Here is a 9,148-nt window from a genome sequence, read left to right on the forward strand (position 1 = left end):
ATTTCCTTGTTTCCTTTCCTCTCTGGGCTGTTTTTCCTATTGAAGCCAATGAAAGATATGTTGATGAAATAAAATAAAAAAGAACGTTAGCAATTTAATGTCTATTCAGTTATTGGATGGTTAATCCCCAAGAAAATAAGGCAGGGTAGGCAGATGATGATCTCTCTCTCTCTCTCTCTCTCTCTCTCTCTCTCTCTCTCTCTCTCTCTCTCTCTCTCTCTCTCTCTCTCTCTCTCAGCATACTTTAGCCAGAACATGATGTGGGATCAAATGACTTTATTAGGTTATTTAAAAAAGTAAGTCTGTAAGGTCTGCCACATACCTTTGAGAGATGTAGAATAATACAGAATAAACTGATCACCCATGCTATACAAGTTCACATTCATCTGTTCAGGCATCCGGGTTTGTATTGTTTGTTCAAGTAAATCTGCACATGTATACTCTAAAGTAATAACTCGCATGAAAACTCAGAATGCAATTTAGAGAAAATTTGAGCAAACAAGTTATTTAAGGAAATTCTTGTATGCCCTGAGAATTAAGAAATCGGAATACTAACCATAGTATCCTGTTACTGTTACACTTAGTCAAATGAATAGAGTCGTTTTCTTTTGCGGTGCTGTTAGGGAATTAAAGCTTTAAGTTTTAAATTTTTCTTTATTATTTGTCACTACCAACCGGCCACCCCCTGCACACACACACACACACACACACACACACACACACACACATACATATATATATATATATATATATATATATATATATATATATATATATATATATATATATATATATATATATATATATCCTTACAAAGGTGATATACTGTAAAGTAAATCATTTACATATGTATTAAATGTGTGTTTCTAAAGGGTGAATAACCGGTTCATAAAGTGAGTTCTTCTCGTGTACGTATAAGTTTGGTATGTAAATTATGTAAGACTTTCGTTCTTAATTTCATTGTAGATTTCATTCAAGTTATTATATATAAGTTTACATTATTTTTTTGAAAATTAACTTTTTATTTCACGTATTTTGTTACGAAGTCTTACGCAACCTTGATTAAGTATGCAGTAAGAACCCTACGAGGTATGAACGAGAGTTATGTAATTTATTTTCTTTTCGTAAGGTTCTGAGTAATTTTTGTGAGAGAATACACAATTCTTATATTTACCATGTGTTTTGGAAGGTTCTCAAAAACCCCAGCATTATATATATATATATATATATATATATATATATATATATATATATATATATATATATATATATATATATATATATATATATATATATATATATATATATATATATATATATTATGCTTGAGAATGGGGATGGGTGGAACTACTAAGAAAGGATTACTGGCAATCGAGGTTCGATTCTCCTGTTTGATACGTGATAGTTGGTAACTCGGGAATCGCTGAGTCAACCCCCAAGCTTCTAGACTCCTGACCTAGAAAGATCTAGAATATCTAAGTCAATATATATGGGCCCCTAGGGTTGCGAAGGGCAGAAGAGAAACGGCATGTCCTGTGAAACGGTCAAAGTTTATACTCTCTCTCTCAAGTGCCTCGAGTGTGTCCTCTCTAAAGTGTATTAGTTTAAATACAACATATATCTTGTGTAGTGTGTTGAAACATTACACAATTTATTGTGTCATTTTACGTGCTTATGTAATATAATTTTTTTTTTTACTGGCCCTGTTCAAGTAAGATACGTGAAGTGTATTTATTTTGGCTTTACTTCGTTTGAGCTAAAACTTGTTAGTTTATGAAATATTTTATGTAATTTCTTTATGATTTTAATCCTTAGATTGTTATAGGTTATCAATTTTCATTAGTTATCAAGACTAAATATTGATGTAAAATTTCATTTCAAGTGCCATTAGTGATTATATGATTTTCAGAGTGTAAAGTTTTTCTTAGTCTTAATCTAAGTTTTAATCCGACTTAATAATTTGAGTGATTCATTTTTTTATGTAAATTCTTTCAAAGTGTTGTATTTTTTCATAGGATATATATATATTTTTGGAAGAGTGTATCATTTTGATAACCAGTGCTTATTTCAGAACTCTCTCGTATCTCTGTTAAAAAATCGAAGTAAGATGTTGTTTTGAATAGTTCTTGATAATAATTACAAAGTGTTGTTTTGAGTGTACTTAAGAGACTTTTGGATAGTCAGTGTCTTTATATATTGCTCTCTGGGAGTTATATATTTTTTCAGAGTTTGGGTATTAATCATATATAACAGATTTTTGTAAAGAGCAAAAAGGTGGGTTTGTAACTTGCTGCCAGCCATAATATATATGATATATATATTTTGGTACCAAGACCCGGGATCGAACCGGGGACCTTTGTATATATATATATATATATATATATATATATATATATATATATATATATATATATATATATATATATATATATATATATATATATATATAGATATATATATATATATATATATATATATATATATATATATATATATATATATATATATATATATATATATATATATATATATATATATATATATATATATATATATATATATATATATATATATATATATATATATATATATATATATATTCCCTTCTAGTAGAGCAACACAGTCAATAAATTCCGGGAATTATGCATTATGTAATTGGATTATTCACAATTGATTTGTAATAGTCATTATTCATGTCCAAATAATTGATTAATGTATATATTGGGATCATGAAAGCTGATTGTGTTTATTGTTAGGTATTATTTAACGTTGTGTTTAGTATCATTTCTAAAGGATATCGTCATCAGGAATGTAGGTCACTCGCCTTTGTTAAGATGTTGCACTTTAAAATTACTGAACTTCAAACACACTTTGAGTGGTATTGTTCTCTTTTCCATAATTAACTTTGAAAGGTTAGTCTCCTCTCTCTCTCTCTCTCTCTCTCTCTCTCTCTCTCTCTCTCTCTCTCTCTCTCTCTCTCTCTCTCTCTCTCATTGTAATATGATGAGCGCTTTAATTAAACTTTCCAGTTTTCTATGATCGTTAACCTAATTCAAAAACTAAAATGAAAATAATTATAAAACAAATTTCATCTTTTTTAAAGTCCTGGTTCCCGAGTACATGGTTTAGCCCTGTTAGATTTTTATAAAAAATCTTAATTATCGATGTGTAATTAAAGGAAAAAGTAAGCAAAAAAGTTTAAGGAAAATTTTGTGAAAAAATATAAAAGTTGATCAAGAATGTAAGTAGAATATAAGCGAGTTTGTTGTTCTGGTTGCACTTCAATTTTGATGTACTTCTTTTCATGTTATCACTGATGCCATTGTTAGTATAATCTCGTTACCTTTGAATGTCGTAGATTCAACCTACACCTTTTTTATTCTGTTGACGGTTAGTAACTGCACTGAATATATATGTATATTTTGAATCTTGTATATAATAGTTATTGCCGTAGTAGGGTGTTGTTAATAATTTCGAAAGCTATATCTATTCATGCCAGCTCTACTGTTTTGGCGAACGTTGCTTTTCTCCCCTAAATTCTGCGATTCAATACACGTAGCTCTACAAATTCTCGATGAACGTAGCTCAAATCAAGTAATATTATGGTGGTTAACAGCAATCTAAGACTAATATGATAACATTATCAAGAGCCATTAATGTACGTTATTGGTTCGTAAATGATTAAGGAAATAATGATGATCAAATATAAAATGTTTCATTTATCTAAAGGTAAATTCGTGAAATCTTATAGTAATAATGATCATTACATGTAAAGCACAATTTGCTAATTTCTTCTTTATAGCAGAGTAAACCATAGCAATATTCACGTAACAATTTATAACTGTACAGTATACCTATGAAGAAATGTATATATATATATATATATATATATATATATATATATATATATATATATATATATATATATATATATATATATATATATATATATATATATATATATATATGTTTATATATATATAAATATATATATATATATATATATATATATATATATATATATATATAATATATATATATATATATATATATATATATATATATATGTACATATATATATATATATATATATATATATATATATATATATATATATATATATATATATATATATATATATATATATATATATATATATATATATATATATATACTGTATATATATATATATACATATATATAAATATATATATATATATATATATATATATATATATATATATATATATATATATATATGTGTGTGTGTGTGTGTGTATATATAGACATATATATATATATATATATATATATATATATATATATATATATATATATATATATATATATATATATATATATGTGTGTGTGTGTGTGTGTGTGTGTGTGTATATAGACACACACACACACACATATATATATATATATATATATATATATATATATATATATATATATATATATATATATATACATATATTTATATATATGTATATTTATATAAATATATATATATATATATATATATATATATATATATATATATATATATATATATATATATACATATATAATTAAGTATATGTATATATATATATATATATATATATATATATATATATATATATATATATATATATATATATACATACATATATATATATATATATATATATATATATATATATATATATATATATATATATATATATATATATATATATATGTATGTATATATATATATATATATATATATATATATATATATATATATATATATATATATATATATATATATATATATATATATATATATATATATATATATATATATATATATATATTAGGATGGTCCATAAAAATGAATTCCTGAATTCCTTTGCTCCCTGGCTTGATTTTGGTTCCATTTCGGTAGAAAACGCTGTGTACAAAGTTTGGAGCCAATCAAATAATATTTTGGGGTGGCTCAACAAGTTTTGAGATTTCCCCCTCGGAGCAGATGACTAAATGTTGCATCATCTTGTATCATCCACTCAGTTCCACGCTGATTACATTTTATTGCGTCATATATGAGCTAATCTCATCTCTGAAAGGTGGCAAAGACAGTGTACCAATATATTTGTATCTTTATTTTTTCAGATGGCAAAAAAACGTGGTTTTTTATCTCACTGAAGAAACTTCTACCCCTATTCTGGGGGCCCAAGCTCCCCAGCAAGAAGCAAGTGTTAAGTGTATTTTTACATCAGGATATGACATTAAACAAAGCCGTTAGTGAAAATGCATCTATTGTAATAATTGAAGTAGAACTTACTGGTAAAAGGCCATGCTTCCTTTTCAAAGAAATGACAAAATTCGAGAAAAAGTAAAGAAATTGTTCAATCAGTGGAAACTTTTTAAGAAAAACAAAGGGAGAAGAGGGATACAAGAGGCAAATGAAAAAAAATTCTAGGTAGCAATGAAATCCTATTTAATGTGGCCCATGCCAATGCAATGTCTTTAACTCATATTCAAGAAGACAAAGAACTTTTAATAGTGCAACGAGAACCAGGGTGCTGCGGCTCATTGGGCGTGATGGACAAGAAACTGGCCAACATGGAAGCAAGAACGCAACAGCGAAAAGAATAACTGAAAGGCGCAGACAAAAACATGTTGCCGAAGCCGAGGCAACTACAAGCCAAGTTAAGCTAGAAGGATCTTCTTCCTCAGCAGAGTCAGGTGAAGACTCGTCGACATCTGCGGATCCAGATAACGGACAGAATCAAGCAACTCCACAAAGGAAGCGGTTTCGACCTAACAATGTCTGGACCCCAGAGCTTACAAGAGCCCTAGATCGGACAGGGACAACAGATCCAGATCGAAATGCTCTGTTTGTGGTAGCAGAAAAAGTCAAAAGTCTAGGACATGATCCTTGGGAGCTCAATATCAGCCGCTCCAGCGTCAAGCGCCATAGAGTAAAGCACCGTCAGCAACAATGGATGGTCCTGCAAAACGCATTTAAAGCTGAAGGCAAAACATGCATTGTACGTTGGGATAGCAAGTTATTGCCATCTCTCCTCTGTTCAACAACATCCGTTGACCGCCTTCCAGTTTTGATAACGGCTGTCTCCACTGGAGAAACACAACTTCTTGGTGTACCAAAACTGACATCAGGAACGGCGAGAATCAAGCTGCAGCAGTTTATGAACTGTTACAGGAATGGAGTTTGGATGAAAAGGTTGCACGCTTCTGCTTTGATACAACTGCATCAAAAACGGGACGTCGATCAGGAGCGTGCATTTTTCTAGAACAGAGACTCCGCCGCACAGTCCTGTTTGGCATGACACTATCACATTTACAAAATAATTCTTGGTGCAGTATTCTCTATATGCTCTGGAGCTTCCTCGGGTCCCAATGTCCAACTGTTTCGTCGGTTCCAAAAGAATTGGGGCTCCCTTGACAAGTCCCACTATCAGACTGGAAAAGACTTGGAGGTACTGAAGCCTGACAGGGATCGCATCATGAAGTTTACGGAATCCAAGTTGGCACAGGGCAATCACCGAGATGATTACCTGGAATTCTTGGAGGGAATGTTCCTAGTCTCAATTTCAAGAAACCCGGAGCTTTCCATAATGCCAGATGGATGGCAAAAGTCTTGTACTGTCTGAAGATTTGGATGTTCCAAGGACAACTCAAAGATCTTACACAAAAGCAAGAGTCCTGTGTTTGTGATGTGAGCATTTTCTCCATCCTGATTCATGTGGAAGCCGAGTTTTCTGCCCCTGATGCTGCAGTGGCTCCTCGAACAGATTTGGAGAAGATGAAGAAACTACACTCTTACCACAATGACCGTGTTGGAAGAGCAGCCAGAGAAAAACTGCAACGGTATCTGTGGTATGTGTCAGAGGAGTTTATGGTACTGTCACTGTTCGATGAAGCTGTGTTTGCATCGACAAAGTGGGCCATAGTGTCGACCATGATTCCGGCAGAATCAGGTGAAAGCGATGAGGATGATGACGAAGACGAAGATCCCCGAAAGCGGGTCGAATTGAAAAGTTCCATGATTCTACAACTTGAATCTTTTGCAACTCGCAAGTCAATCCGTTTTCTGAAACACCTCAACATAAACAGTTATTTTCTTAATGCAGACCCAGAAGACTGGGAAGAAAATACATCATTCAAAGAAGGTCTGAAACAAGTAAAAAATCTTCCAGTGATCAACGATGGGGCTTAACTAGGGATCAAACTCATTGAGGTGTTCAACGGTCGACACACCACAAAAGAAGAGCAACTCCATTTCCTTCTGGGTGTTATGTCGCAGCACCGTAAGATGTTTCCCACATCGTCAAAGTCCTTACTAGCATCTGGACCACACTGAGTGCTTGGCAAGCCTGATACCCCCGTCTATGAGCGGATAATACCCATTGGTCTGACGAACCCTGGGGGGGATCCAGGCTCCTGTTAGATAGGGACCTTGAGCCACTTCTGATTATTATTTGATTGGCTTCAAACTTTTCACACATTATTTTCTACCTAAATGGAACCAGAATCAGGCCAGGGAGCAAAGAAACTCCTACATTTATTTTTCCCTCGTATGGCAGTGGACCACCCTAATATATATATATATATATATATATATATATATATATATATATATATATATATATATATATATATATATATATATATATATATATATATATATATATATATATATATATATATATATATATATATATATATATATATATATATATATATATATATATATATATATATATATATATATATATATATATATATATATATATATATATATATGTTTGTGTCTGTCTCTAACCCAATCTTGGGTCACTTATATATGAAAGTTTTGGCTAATCCAAAAAGCTTTCAGGATCAGGTTCCGGTAGTGTGGAGTTTGTGTTTGGTGTCTAAGTTTCCAACTGTTTAAAATACTAAGAGGCGAAATCAAGGGTTTTAGGGAGCATCATAAAACGTTAAAGAACATTTCCTAAGCCCTAGTTCATATCTCGCATGAAGCCTACAACACCTTGAAATATACAAAGTAAGACTTCATAGCAAACATACATGAAAATAAAAGTTAAATCTTCACAAAAGAAATGTTAATTACATATTTTAACTTCAATAAAGAATGTAATGAGATTCACGACAAAAGTTTTACATAATTTACATAAAATACTTATATCTATATGAGCGGGGGTCATTTTACAGGCTGGGTATCATTTCTTCAATGCACACATGAAAATAATTTCTGTAGTATAAATAACATTATCAATAATAAACGATATTTACTCTACAGTACACTAGACCAGCTTCGTAAGATAGCTCCCCCCAGAAAAGATTATCTATACCACGTCTGAATCCATTGATTCAGTCTGAGATAAATAATCTGCAACCACGATGTCTTTACACGTTACTTATCCTTGCCTGACATATTCTTTACATAAATACATTACGGTTGCAAACATAATGACTACCTAGTTAACCTTTGATTATTATTTTTCATCTTATTGACAATAGTTGAATATTGTGATCGGAATATACTATAAAACCATCATTTTGTGGTCAATTTACATAAATTAAAAACCTCTTCATTGCTGTAATCAGCCCCAGCAGCTCTATTTAACTATCAGGTCGACTCGTTGCTTCTTCTTCAGCTTCGATGACATCAGGCACACAGGATTAAGAATTCCTTCCTTATCTTCTTGCAATAAGACAGCTGCAATCCCGTTATCCCGACGCATACACTTGGATAAGGAATATTTTGATGAAATCCAAAGCTTAAAGTCTTGCTTTTGAAGTTGATATGGTCAATCTCTGATTTTTTTCCCTCTGACATCTCGATAACGTAGGTCCATCCACTGCTTTCCTCCACATTCCGGAATGGTTCTTGGAACTTGTTGGCGAGAGGGAATCTTTCTGATGTGTAGACCAATACCTTCCGTCCTACCGTAACCTGTCTCTTCATTCGTTCATTCCAAACCTTTTCTTCGCTCATCCTTGCATCGTTTTCACGTCTTCTAGGGACAATTTCCTTGACTCTCCCTTCCCTTTCCTAAAATCCTTGACATTTCCTTTGTCCATTTCCTATCGATACATCCTTTCCCCTGCCAACATTTTCTCTGGTCCTGTGCTAAAGGGTCCTGCAACC

This window comes from Palaemon carinicauda, chromosome 12 (genome assembly GCF_036898095.1).
Source record: "Palaemon carinicauda isolate YSFRI2023 chromosome 12, ASM3689809v2, whole genome shotgun sequence".
Taxonomy (NCBI): Eukaryota; Metazoa; Arthropoda; class Malacostraca; order Decapoda; family Palaemonidae; genus Palaemon; species Palaemon carinicauda.